Consider the following 13,536-nt stretch of genomic DNA (forward strand, 5'->3'; position numbering starts at 1 on the left):
AAAGTGCTGCACTTAATATACCAGCAAATTTGGAAAACTCAGCAGTGGCTACAGGACTGGAAAACGTCAGTTTTCATTGCAAACCCAAAGAATGCTCAAACTACTACACAATTGCACTCATCCCACACACTAGTAAAGTAATGCTCAAAATTCTCCAAGACAGGCTTCAACAGTAGAACTTGCAGATGTTCAGGCTGGATTTAGAACAGGCAGAGGAACCAGAGACCAAACTGCTAACATCCACTGGGTGATTGAAAAAGCAAGAGAGTTCCAGAAAAACATCTACTTCTGCTTTATTGAATACAACAAATCTTTTGACTGTGTGGATCACAATAAACTGTGGAAAATTCTTAAAGAGATGGAAATACCAGACCACCTGACCTGCCTCTTGAGAAATCTGTATGCAGGTCAGGAAGCAACAGTTAGAACTGGACATGGAACAACAGACTGGTTCCAAATAGAGAAAGGAGTACGTTAAGGCTGTATACTGTCACCCTGCTTATTTAACTTAAATGCAGAGTACATCATAAGAAAAGCTGGGTTGGATGAAGCACAAGCTAGAATCAAGATTGTGGGGAGAAATTCCAGTAACCTCAGATGCAGATGACACCACCCTTATGGCAGAAAGTGAAGAACTAAAGAGCCTCTTGATGAAAGTGAAAGAGGAGAGTGAAAGAGTTGGCTTAAAACTCAACATTCAGAAAACTAAGATCATGGCATCTGGTCCCATCACTTCGTGGCAAATAGATGGGGAAGCAGTGGAAACAGTGGCAGACTTTATTTTTTGGTGCCCCAAAATCACTGCCGATGGTGACCAGCCATTAAATAAAAAGACACTTGCTTCTTGGAAGAAAAGCTATATCCAACTTAGACAGCATATTAAAAAGTAGAGGCATTACTTTGCCAACAAAAGTGAGTCTAGTCAAAACTATGCTTTTTCCAATAGTCACGTGTGGATGTGACAGTTGGACTATAAAGAAAGCTGAGTACCAAAGAATTGATGCTTTTGAACTGTGGTGATGGAGAAGACTCTTGAGAGTCCCATGGACTGCAAGGATATCCAGTCGGTCCATCCTAAAGGAGATCAATCTTGGGTGTTCATTAGAGGGACTGATGCTGAAGCTGAAACTCCAGTACTTTGGCCACCTGATGGGAAGAACTGACTCACTGGAAAAGACCCTCATGCTGGCAAAGATTGAAGGTTTGTGGAGAAGGGGACAACAGAGGATGAGATGGTTGGATGGCATCACCGACTCAATGGACATGAGTTTGAGCCAACCCCGGGAGTTGGTGATGGATAGGGAGATCTGGTGTGCTGCAGTCCATGGGCTCACAGAGTTGGACATGACTGAGTGACTGAACTGAACTGAACTGTACCATTTTTCTAGATTTCATATATAAGTGATATCAAACAATATTTATTTTTCTCTGTCTGACTTACTTCACTTTGTATGACAGCCTCTAGATCCATCCACATCACTACAACTGGCTCAATTTCTTTCCTTTTATAGCTGAATAATATTCTGTTGCATATATGTACCACATCTTCTTATCCATTCCTCCATTGATGGACATTTAGGCTGCCTTCTTTTCTTGGCTATTGTAAATGGTGCCACAGGAACATCAGGTGCATGCATCCTTTTGAATTATTGTTCTTTTCTGAATATGCCTAGAAGTGGAATTGCTGGGTCATATGGTAGCTCTAGTTATAGTTTCTTTTCAAGGCAGTTCTATACTGTTCTCCATAGTGGCTGTACCGTTACTGTCCCATCAACAATGTAAAAGTGTTCCCTTTTCTCCACACTCTCTCCAGCATTTATCATTTGTGAATTTTTTGATAATAGCCATTCTAACCAGTGTGAAGTGATACCTCATTGTAGTTTTGCTTTGCATTTCTCCTATAATTAGTGATTTTGAGCACCTTTTCATGTGTTTGTTGGTCACCCATATGTCTTCTTTGTTGAAATGTCTATTTAGTATTTCCACGAATTTTTTTTAAATTGAGATGCATGTTGTTTTTATGTATTTTGGAGATTAATCCCATATCTGTTGCTTCACTTGCAAATGTTTTCTCCCATTCTGAGAGTTATCTTTTCATATTGTTTATGATTTCCTTTGCTGTGCACAAGCTTTTACATTTAATTAGGTCCTATTTGGGGACTTCCCTGGTGGCTCAGATGGTAAAGTGTCTGCCTACAATGAGGGACACCTGGGTTAAATCCCTGGGTCAGGAAGATATCCTGAATAAGGAAATGGCAACCTCCTACAGTATTCTTGCCTGGAAAATCCCATGAATGGTGGAACCTGGTAGGCTATAGTCCATGGGGTCACAAAGAGTCAGACACGACTGAGCGACTTCACTTTCACTTAGGTCCTATTTGTTTATTTTTATTTTCATTACTCTAAGCAGTGGATTGAAAAAGATCTTGCTATGATTTACATCACAGAGTGTTCTACCTATATTTTCCTCTAAGAGTTTTATAGTATCTGGCCTTACATTTAGTTCATTAATCCACTTTGAGATTATTTTGTGTATGGTATTAGGGAGTGTCCTAATTTTATTCCTTCATGTGTAGCTGTCCAGTTTCCCTAGCACCACTTATTGAAAAGATTGTCATTTCTCCATTGTATAGTCTTGCCTCCTTCATCAAAGATTAGGTCATCATACGTGCATGGGTTTTTCTCTGGGTTTTCCATCCTGTTCCATTGATATTTATTTCTGTATTTGTGCCAGTGGTATGCTTGTTTGATTACTGTAGCTTTGTAGAAGAGTTTGAAGTCAGGGAACCTGCTTCCTCCAGCTCTGTGCTCAAGACTGTTTTGGCTATTGGAGGTCTTTTGCTTCCATATAAATTGCAAACATTTTTATTCTGACTCTATGAAAAATGTCATTGGTATTTTGATAGGGATTGCACTGAATCTTTAGATTGCTTTGGATAATATAGTCATTTTCACAATATTGATTCTTCTCATCCAGATATATGATATATATTTCTCCTGTTTGTTTCATCTTTGATTTCTTTCATCAGAGTCTTACAGTTTTCTGACTATAGGCTTTTTGCTGCTTAGGTAGGCTTATTCCTAGGTATTTTTTGTTGTTGTCATTGTTGCAATGGTAAATGAGATTGTTTCCTTAATCTCTCTTTCTGCTCTTTCATTGTTAGTGTATATGAATACAAGAGATTTCTATATATTAATTTTATATCCTGCAACTTTACCAAAACCATTGATGAGCTGTAGAAATTTTCTGATAGCATCTTTAGGATTTTCTATGTATAGTACCATGTCATCTGCAAATGGTGAGTGTTTTACTTGTTTGTTTCCAACTTGATTTTTTTTTTTTTACTTCTTTTCCTTCTCTGATAGATGTGGCTAGGAATTCCAAAATTATGTTGAATAAAATTGGAAAGAGGGGACATTTTTGTCTCATTCTTGGTATTACAGGAAATGCTTTCAGCTTTCCACCACTGAGTGTGATGTTAGCTGTAGGTGTGTTGTTTATGGCCTTTATTACCTTGACGTAGGTGTCCTCATGGCTCAAATGGTAAAGAATCTGCCTGCAAGGAAGGAAACCCAGGTTCTATACCTAGGTCATTCTTGCCTGAAGAATTCCATGGACAGAGGAGCCTAGTGGGCTACAGTATGTGGGGTTGCAACGAGCTAGGCATGACTGAGTGACTAATGCTTTCAGGTTTCCTCTAAGCCCACTTTCTGATTTTTTTTTAAAATTTATCATAAATGACTGTTGAGCTTTGTCAAAAGTGTTTTCTGCATCTATTGAGATGATCATATGATTTTTATTCTTTAATTTGTTAATGTAGTGTATCACACTGATTGATTTGCATATATTGAAGAATTCTTGCATCTCTTGGATAAATTCCAATGAAGTTCTTGAGGAACTTCTTCAGCTTCTTGATGAAAGTGAAAGAGGAGAGTGGAAAAAGCTGGCTCAAAACTCAACAATCAAAGAACAAAGATCATGGCATCTGATCCCATCACTTCATAGCAAATAGAAGAGAAAAAAGTGAAAACATAAAGAAGGCTGAGTGCTGAAGAACTGATGCTTTCAAACTATGATGCTGGAGCACTCTTGAGAATCCCTTGGACAGCAAGGAGACCAAATTAGTCAATCCTAAAGGAAATCAACCCTGAATATTCATTGGAAGGACTGATGCTGAAACTGAAGCTCCAATACTTTGGCCACATGATGAGACAAGCCAACTCATTGGGAAAGAACCTGATGCTGGGAAAGATTGTGGGCAGGAGGAGAAGAGGGCAACAGAGAATGAGATGGTTGGATGGCATCACCAAATCAATGGACATGTGTTTGAGCAATCTCAGGGAGATAGTGATGAACAAGGAAGCCTGGCACGTTGCAGTCCATGGGGTTGCAAAGAGTTGGACAGGACTTAGCAACTGTACAACAAAATTATTGAGATTTGTTTTGTGCCCTAGTGAAGTCGTTCAGTCGTGTCCGACTCTTTGCGACCCCATGGACGGTAGCCTACCAGGCTCCGGGTCAATGGGATTTTCCAGGCTAGTATGTGGTTAATACTAGTAAATATTCCATGTACACCTGAAAAGTATGTGTGTTCTATTATTTTAATGTAAAGTGCTGCCAATGTCGACTGTCTGTTTTATAGTGTCATTTATGACCTCTGTTGCCTTATTGATTTTCTGCCTCAAAAACCTGTCCATTGATGTGAGTGGTATGTTAAAGTCTTCTACTATTATTGTATTCTTGTCAATTCTCCCTTTCTGTCTGTTAGTATTTGTTTTATGTATTTGGGTGCTCCTATATTAGTTGCATATATGTTGACAAGTGTAAAATCCTCCTTTTGTATTGATCTTTTATCATTATAGTATCTTTATGCCTTTTTAAAAATTCATTATTTAGCTGCTTCAGGTCTTGGTTACAGCATGTGCAATCATTATGTCATGCAGGAATCATTTGTTTTTGCACTTAGAGTGTCTAGCTGTGGCATGCAGGCTCAGCAGTTGTGTCACATGGGCTCCAGATTGTGTGGGCTTCAGTAGTTGTGGCACACAGGCCCATTAGTTTGACCCACAGCCTTAGTTTCTCTGCGACATGTGGGATCTGATATCCCACTTTGGTTTTATTTATTTTTAATTGAAGGATGATTGGTTTAGAATATTGAGTTGGTTTCTGCCATACATCAACATGAATCAGCCATAGGTATAGCTATACATATGTTCCCTTCCTCTTGAGCAAAAAACACGGAAGTCTTCACAAATTCATAATTCATTGTCATCTTGTGCAGAGGCCATGCTAATTTTCCATTTCATTCCAATTTTAGTATACGTGCTGCTGAAGCATGCTCCCACCTTGGTTTCAAGTTTATTTTGTCTGAATATTGTGATCTCTGCTTTTTTATCATTTCCATTTGCATGAAATATCTTTTCCCATCCCCTCTCTTTCAATCTATGTGTTTCCTTTGCCGTAAAATGGGTCTCTTAGAGGCAACATGTTGTAGACTCTTGTTTTTCTTTCCAGTCTGCCACTCTATGTCTTTTGGTTGGAGCATTTAGTCTATTGACATGTAAGTTAAATATTGATAAATATGTATTTACTGCCATTTTACACCTTTTCAGTTGATTCTGTATTTCTCCACTGTTTCATTCTTTTGTTTTACTTTTTATGGTTTGATGACGGTTTTATTGTATGCTTGTATTCTCTTCTTTTGTGTGTGTGTGTGAATCTATTTTATGTTTTTGATTTGGGTTATCCTGTTTTTCAAGTATATTAACCCCTTCCTATATCTGCTTACTTTAGACTGATAGTCATGTAAGTTCAAAGATATTCTAAAAAAAAATTACATTTTCTTACTCTCTTCTCCCACATTTTATGGTTTTGATGTCCTCTTTTACATCTTAATGTTTATCCTTTTGCTGTTCCATGTGTTTATCATTGCTTTAACAAATAGTTCTTTTTTTCTTTTTTGATTTATATAATCGCTAAGTGATTTATTTTCTAATTGTGATTTCTTTTTTTCCTGTATCTTACTTCTTTTCTATTTAGGGAAAACCTTTCAATATTTCTTATAGGATAGGTTTCATATTGCTGTATTCTTTTCATTTTTGCATGTCTGATAAATCCTTTATCTCACCTTCTAGTCTAAATGATAATCATGCTGGGTAGAGTATTCTATGTTGCAGATTATTCCCTTTCAAGACTCTGAATATATTTTCCTCTCCCTTTTGCCCTGTAATGTTTCTGTAGAGAAATCAGCTATCACTTTATGGAGATTTTCCTTTTATTTTCCTGTTTCTGCTTTTTAATTGTCTCTCTAACTTTTGTCATTTTATGTATAACATATCTTGGTTTATATGTTTGTGTTCATCTTCTTTGGGAACTTTTGTGCTTCCATATCTGGATATCTTTAGGTTTGGGAAGTTTCCAGCCATAATTTCTTCAAATACATTTTCAATCCCCTTTTCTTTTTCTTCTTCTTCTGGAATTACTATTATGTGTAGATTGGCATGCTTTATGTTACCCCATAGGTCTTGTATGTGGCTTTCAACTTTCTTCATTTGTCTTTCTAGTTGCCATGCTGATTAGGTAATCTCCATTATTCTATTTTCCAGACCACTTCTTCATTCTTCTGCATTATACTTTCCAGTATTCATTGCCTTTAGCTCAGCTTTAATCTTGGAAAATGAACTTTCTAATTTTTCTTGCCTATTTCTTATAGTGTCTCATTCCTTTTTACATATTACATTTTACAGTAATGTGCATTTCTGTCCATAGCCATTCTTAATTCCTTCAGTATTTTCTTTTTTTTTCCATTTATTTTTATTAGTTGGAGGCTAATTACTTTACATCATTACAGTAGTTTTTGTCATACATTGAAATGAATTAGCCATGGATTTACATGTATTCCCCATCCCGGTCCCCCTCCCACTTCCCTCTCCACCCGATCCCTCTGGGTCTTCCCAGTGCACCAGGCCCGAGCACTTGTCTCATGCACCCAACCTGGGCTGGTGATCTGTTTCACCCTAGATAATATACATGTTTCGATGCTGTTCTCTTGAAACATCCCACCCTAGCCTTCTCCCACAGAGTCCACAAGTCTGTTCTATACATCTGAGTCTCTTTTTCTGTTTTGCATATAGGGTTATCGTTACCATCTTTCTAAATTCCATATATATGTGTTAGTATACTGTAATGGTCTTTATCTTTCTGGCTTACTTCACTCTGTAAAATGGGCTCCAGTTTCATCCATCTCATTAGAACTGATTCAAATGAATTCTCTTTAATGGCTGAGTAATATTCCATGGTGTATATGTACCACAGCTTCCTCATCCTTTCGTCTGCTGATGGGCATCTAGATTGCTTCCATGTCCTGGCTATTATAAACAGTGCTGCGATGAACATTGGGGTGCCCGTGTCTCTTTCAGATCTGGTTCCCTTGGTGTGTATGCCCAGAAGTGGGATTGCTGGGTCATATGGCAGTTCTATTTCCAGCTTTTTAAGAAATCTCCACACTGTTTTCCATAGTGGCTGTACTAATTTGCATTCCCACCAACAGTGTAAGAGGGTTCCCTTTTCTCCACAGCCTCTCCAGCATTTATTGCTTGTAGACTTTTGGATAGCAGCCATCCTGACTGGTGTGTAATGGTACCTCATTGTGGTTTTGATTTGCATTTCTCTGATAATGAGTGATGTTGAGCATCTTTTAATGTGTTTGTTAGCCATCTGTATGTCTTCCTTGGAGAAATGTCTGTTGAGTTCTTTGGCCCATTTTTTGATTGGGTCATTTATTTTTCTGGAGTTGAGCTGGAGGAGTTGCTTGTATATTTTTGAGATGAATCCTTTGTCTGTTGCTTCGTTTGCTATTATTTTCTCCCAATCTGAGGGCTGTCTTTTCACCTTGCTTATAGTTTCCTTTGTTGTGCAAAAGCTTTTAAGTTTCATTAGGTCCCATTTGCTTATTCTTGCTTTTGTTTCTAAAATTCTGCGATGTGGGTCTACCAAAAATTTAGAGAAGAGCTAACACCTATCTTACTCAAACTCTTCCAGAAAATTGCAGAAGAAGGTAAACTTCCAAACTCATTCTATGAGGCCACCATCACCCTAATTGCAAAACAGACAAAGATGCCACAAAAAAAGAAAAATACAGGCCAATATCACTGATGAACATAGATGCAAAAATCCTTAACAAAATTCTAGCACACAGAATCCAACAACATATTTAAAAAATCATACACCATGACCAAGTGGGCTTTATCCCAGGAATGCAAGGATTCTTTAATATCTGCAAATCAATCAATGTAATACACCACATTAATAAATTGAAAGATAAAAACCATATGATTATCTCAATAGATGCAGAGAAAGCCTTTGACAAAATTCAACATCCATTTATGATTAAAACTCTCCAGAAAGCAGGAATAGAAGGAACATACCTCAACATAATAAAAGCTATATATGACAAACCCACAGTAAGCATCACCCTCAATGGTGAAAAATTGAAAGCATTTCCCCTGAAATCAGGAACAAGAAAAGGGTGCCCACTCTCACCACTACTATTCAACATAGTTTTGGAAGTTTTGGCCACAGCAATCAGGGCAGAAAAAGAAGTAAAAGGAATCCAGATAGGAAAAGAAGAAGTGAAACTCTCTCTGTTTGCAGATGACATGATCCTCTACATAGAAAACCCTAAAGACTCTACCAGAAAATTACTAGAGCTAATCAACGAATACAGTAAAGTTGCAGGATATAAAATTAACACACAGAAATCTCTTGCATTCCTATACACTGACAATGAGAAAACAGAAAGAGAAATTAAGGAAACGATACCATTCACCATTGCAACAAAAAGAATAAAATACTTAGGAGTATATCTACCTAAAGAAACAAAAGACCTATACATAGAAAACTATAAAACACTGATGAAAGAAATCAAAGAGGACACAAACAGATGGAGAAATATACCATGTTCATGGATTGGAAGAATCAATATTGTCAAAATGGCTATACTACCCAAAGCAATCTATAGATTCAATGCAATCCCTATCAAACTACCAACGGTATTTTTCACAGAACTAGAACAAATAATTTCACAATTTGTATGGAAATACAAAAAACCTCGAATAGCCAAAGTAACCTTGAGAAAGAAGAATGGAACTGGAGGAATCAACCTGCCTGACTTCAGACTCTACTACAAAGCCACAGTCATCAAGACAGTATGGTACTGGCACAAAGACAGAAATATAGATCAATGGAACAGAATAGAAAGCCCAGAGATAAATCCATGAACCTATGGTCACCTTATCTTCGACAAAGGAGGCAAAGATATACAATGGAAAAAAGACAACCACTTTAACAAGTGGTGCTGGGAAAACTGGTCAACCACCTGTAAAAGAATGAAACTAGAACACTTTCTAACACCATACACAAAAATAAACTCAAAATGGATTAAATATCTAAATGTAAGACCAGAAACTATAAAACTCCTAGAGGAGAACATAGGCAAAACACTCTCTGACATAATTCCTTCAGTATTTTCATTACGTCCTTTTGAAAACTTGGTGTCTATTAAGCCAAAAAGTACTGTTTGATTGTCAACTATGTGTAGAAGAATGAAATTAGAAAACTTTCTAACACAATACACAAAAATAAACTCAAAATGGATTAAAGACTTAAAGACCAGAAACTATAAATCTCTTAGAGAAAAACATAGGCAGAGCACACTCTCTGACATAAATCACTGCAAGATCCTCTATGATTTATCTCCTAGAGTAATGGAAAACAAAAATAAACACAAACCTCAGAATGGTAGAAAATAACAGCAAATGAAAAAACTTACAAAGAATTAATTTCCAAAATATATGAGCAGCTCATATAGCTCAATACCAGAAAAGCAAACAACCCAATTGAAATGTGGGCAGAAGACCTAAACAGACATTTTTCCAAAAAAGACATACAGATGGCTAATAAACACATGAAAAAATGTTCAACACCACTCATTATTAGAGAAATGCAAATCAAAACCACAAAGAGGCATCATCTCACCAGTCAGAATGCTCATCATCAAAAAGTCTACAAACAATAAATGCTGGAGAGGCTGTAGAAAATAAGGACCCCTCTTACACTGTTGGAAGGAATGCAAACAGATAAAAACACTTTGGAGAACAGTATGGAGATTCCTCAAAAAACTAGGAGCGGGAAGGTGGAAGAAGATGGTGGAGTAACACAGGGAGATCTCCAGCCTCCCCACAAATACATCAAAAACTCATCAAGATGGATGAAACTGGAGCCCATTATACAGAGTGAAGTAAGCTAGAAAGATAAAGGCCAATACAGTATACTAACACACATATATGGAATTTTAAAAGATGGTAACGATAACCCTATATGCAAAACAGAAAAAGAGACACAGATGTACAGAACAGACTTTGGGACTTAGTGGGAGAAGGCGAGGGTGGGATGTTCAGAGAGAATAGCATTGAAACAAGTATACTATCAAGGGTGAAACAGATCACCAATCCAGGTTGGATGCATGAGACAAGTGCTCGGGGCTGGTGCACTGGGAAGACCCAGAGTGATGGGATGGGGAGGGAGGCGGGTGGGGGGATCGGGATGGGGAACACATGTAAATCCATGGCTGATTCATGTCAATGTATGGCAAAACCCACTACAATATTGTAAAAGAATTAGTTTTCAACTAATAAAAATAAATGGAAAAAAAAAGACAAAACTCAGCAAGATACAGAACAAGTCCTACAAAGCAACTTCTAGGCGAGAGTAGAAGACCCCAGGCCTCCAGGGGGGCAGGCTAAGCTCCCTGGGATGAGGTAGGAGAGAGGATGGAGGCATAAAAAGGGAAAAGACAGAGAATTTCTGACTGGGAGATTTTGCCCTGAGGGAGGGAGGGAGTTCTGAAGCAGGAAGAGTTCTGATGCACTGGAAGCTCCATCACAGGGAGGCTCAAGGGGGAGCCATGGAATCTCAGAAAGACAGGCAAAGCAGAGACTTAAAGGGCAGAAAATAGAGGAAGCTGCACTTCTCAGCCCATAAACAGCTCATGGACCATGGCCTCGACCAGACAGTGAGCTTGGAGAACAGAGAGAAACCTACAGAAGCCCCACAGCAGAGGCGACAGGACCAGAGTGCCAAGAGAGGCGCCGCATAAAAACCTCTCCAGCACACAAAACCCTTGTGGCACAGAGGGTGGGCCTAGGGAGCCAAAACAAGCCCCACAACATAGAGGGTGGGCCTGGTGAGCTGAAGCAAGTGCACACAAGCCCTGTGACAGAGGGCAGGCCTGGGAGGCCAAGACTAGCGCACACAAGTGCCGCGATGCAGAGAGCAAGCCCGGGGAGCAGAGACAGGTGCACACAGCTCCGTGACATAGAAGGCGGGCCAGTGAGACAAAGCAAGTACCCAGAAACCCTGTGACATAGATGACAGGCCCTGAGGGCTGAGACAAATGCACACAGGCCCCGTGACATAGCAGGATGGCCTGGTGAGCCAAATCATGCTACAGGACATAGAAGGTGAGCTCACACAAGTCTCCACGATGCAGAGGGTAGGGTCAGGGAGCTGAGAAAAATCCACAGAAGCTCCTACCAAGCAAACTTTGGCCTGCAGTGCAGGGCGGGACTAGGGAACAGAAGCACTGGCAAAGATTTCAGGGACAAGTAGGGGGCTGGTGGCAGTGAAGATATGCAGAGAGGGCCATTTGACTGTGGCTGCAGAAATAGACGTGTCAAACACTGCCAAGGTCTGGTCCTGTAAAGAGCAATATTACATAGCAACCTGGAATGTTAGGTCCATGAATCAAGGCAAACTGGAAGTGGTCAAACAGGAGATGGCAAGAGTGAATGTAGACATTCTAGGAATCCATGAACTAAAATGGACTGGAATGGGTGAATTTAATTCAGATGACCATTATATCTACTATTGTGGGCAGTAATCCCTTAGAAGAAATGGAGGATCCATCATAGTCAACAAGAGAGTCCAAAATGCAGTACTTGGATGCAATCTCAAAAAAGACAGAATGACCTCTGTTCGTTTCCAAGGTAAACCATTCAATATCACTGTAATCCAAGTCTACGCCCTGACCAGTAATGCTGAAGAAGCTGAAGTCGAGCGGTTCTATGAAGACCTACAAGACCTTTTAGAACTAATACCCAAAAAAGATGTCCTTTTCATTATAGGGGACTGGAAAGCAAAAGTAGGAAGTCAAGAAACACCTGGAGTAACAGGCAAATTTGGCCTTGGAGGACAGAATGAAGGAGGGCAAAGGCTAATAGAGTTTTGCTAAAAAAACGCACTGGTCATAGCAAACAACCTCTTCTAACAACACAAGAGAAGACTACACATGGACATCACCAGATGGTCAACACCAAAATCATATTGATTATATTCTTTGCAGCCAAAGATGGAGAAGCTCTATATAGTCAACAAAAACAAGACTGGGAGTGGATTGTGGCTCAGATGATGACCTCAGACTTAAGTTGAAGAAAGTGGGGGAAACCACTAGACCATTCAGTGTGACCTAAATCAAATCCCTTATGATTATACAGTGGAGGTGAGAAATAGATTTAAGGGACTAGATCTGATAGACAGATTGCCTGATGAACTATGGACAGAGGTTCATGACATTGTACAGGAGACAGGGATCAAGACCATTCCCAAGAAAAAGAAATGCAAAAAAGCAAAGTAGCTGTCTGAGGAGTACTTACAAATAGCTGAGAAAAGAAGAGAAGGGAAAAGCAAAGGAGAAAAGGCAAGATATACCCGTTTGAATGAAGAGTTCCAAAGAATAGCAAGGAGAGATAAGAAAGCCTTCCTCAGTGATCAGTACAAAGAAATAGAGGAAAACAATAGAATGGGAAAGACTAGAGATCTCGTCAAGAAAATTAGAGATACAAAGGGAATATTCCATGCAAAGATGGGCTCAATAAAGGACAGAAATGGTATGGATCTGACAGAAGCAGAAGATATTAAGAAGAGGTGGTAAGAATACACAGAAGAACTGTACAAAAAAGATCTTCATGACCCAGCTAATCGCAATGGTGTGATCACTCACCTAGAGCCAGACATTCTGGAATGTGAAGTCAAGTGGGCCTTAGGAAGCATCATATGAACAAAGCTAGTGGAGGTGATGGAATTGCAGTTGAGCTAATTCAAATCCTGAAAGATGATGCTGTGAAAGTGCTGCACTCAATATGTCAACAAATTTGGAAAACTTAGCAGTGGCACAGGACTGGAAAAGGTCAGTTTTCATTCCAATCCCAAAGAAAGGTAATGCCAAAGAATGCTCAAACTACCGCACAGTTGCACTCATCTCACATGCTAGTAAAGTAATGCTCAAAATTCTTCAAGCCGGGCTTCAGCAATACGTGAAGTGAGAACTTCCAGATGTTCAAGATGGTTTTAGAAAAGGCAGAGGAGTCAGAGATCAAATTGCCAACATCCACTGGATCATCAAAAAAGCAAGAGTTCCAGAAAAACATCTACTTCTGCTTTATTGGCTATGCCAAAGACTTTGGTGTTGATGACAACCA

General features: G+C 39.1%; 1 non-coding gene across 1 annotated transcript; it reads right to left on the minus strand.

Annotated features, from left to right (window-relative positions):
• Window positions 1-5,232: 5,232 nt before the first annotated feature.
• On the minus strand, window positions 5,233-5,338 carry LOC139036107 (U6 spliceosomal RNA). The gene has a single exon (XR_011488849.1). It is a non-coding gene; the product is annotated as a U6 spliceosomal RNA (small nuclear RNA).
• Between the last annotated feature and the right edge of the window lie 8,198 nt (window positions 5,339-13,536).

Source organism: Odocoileus virginianus, chromosome 7, assembly GCF_023699985.2.
Source record: "Odocoileus virginianus isolate 20LAN1187 ecotype Illinois chromosome 7, Ovbor_1.2, whole genome shotgun sequence".
NCBI lineage: Eukaryota > Metazoa > Chordata > Mammalia > Artiodactyla > Cervidae > Odocoileus > Odocoileus virginianus.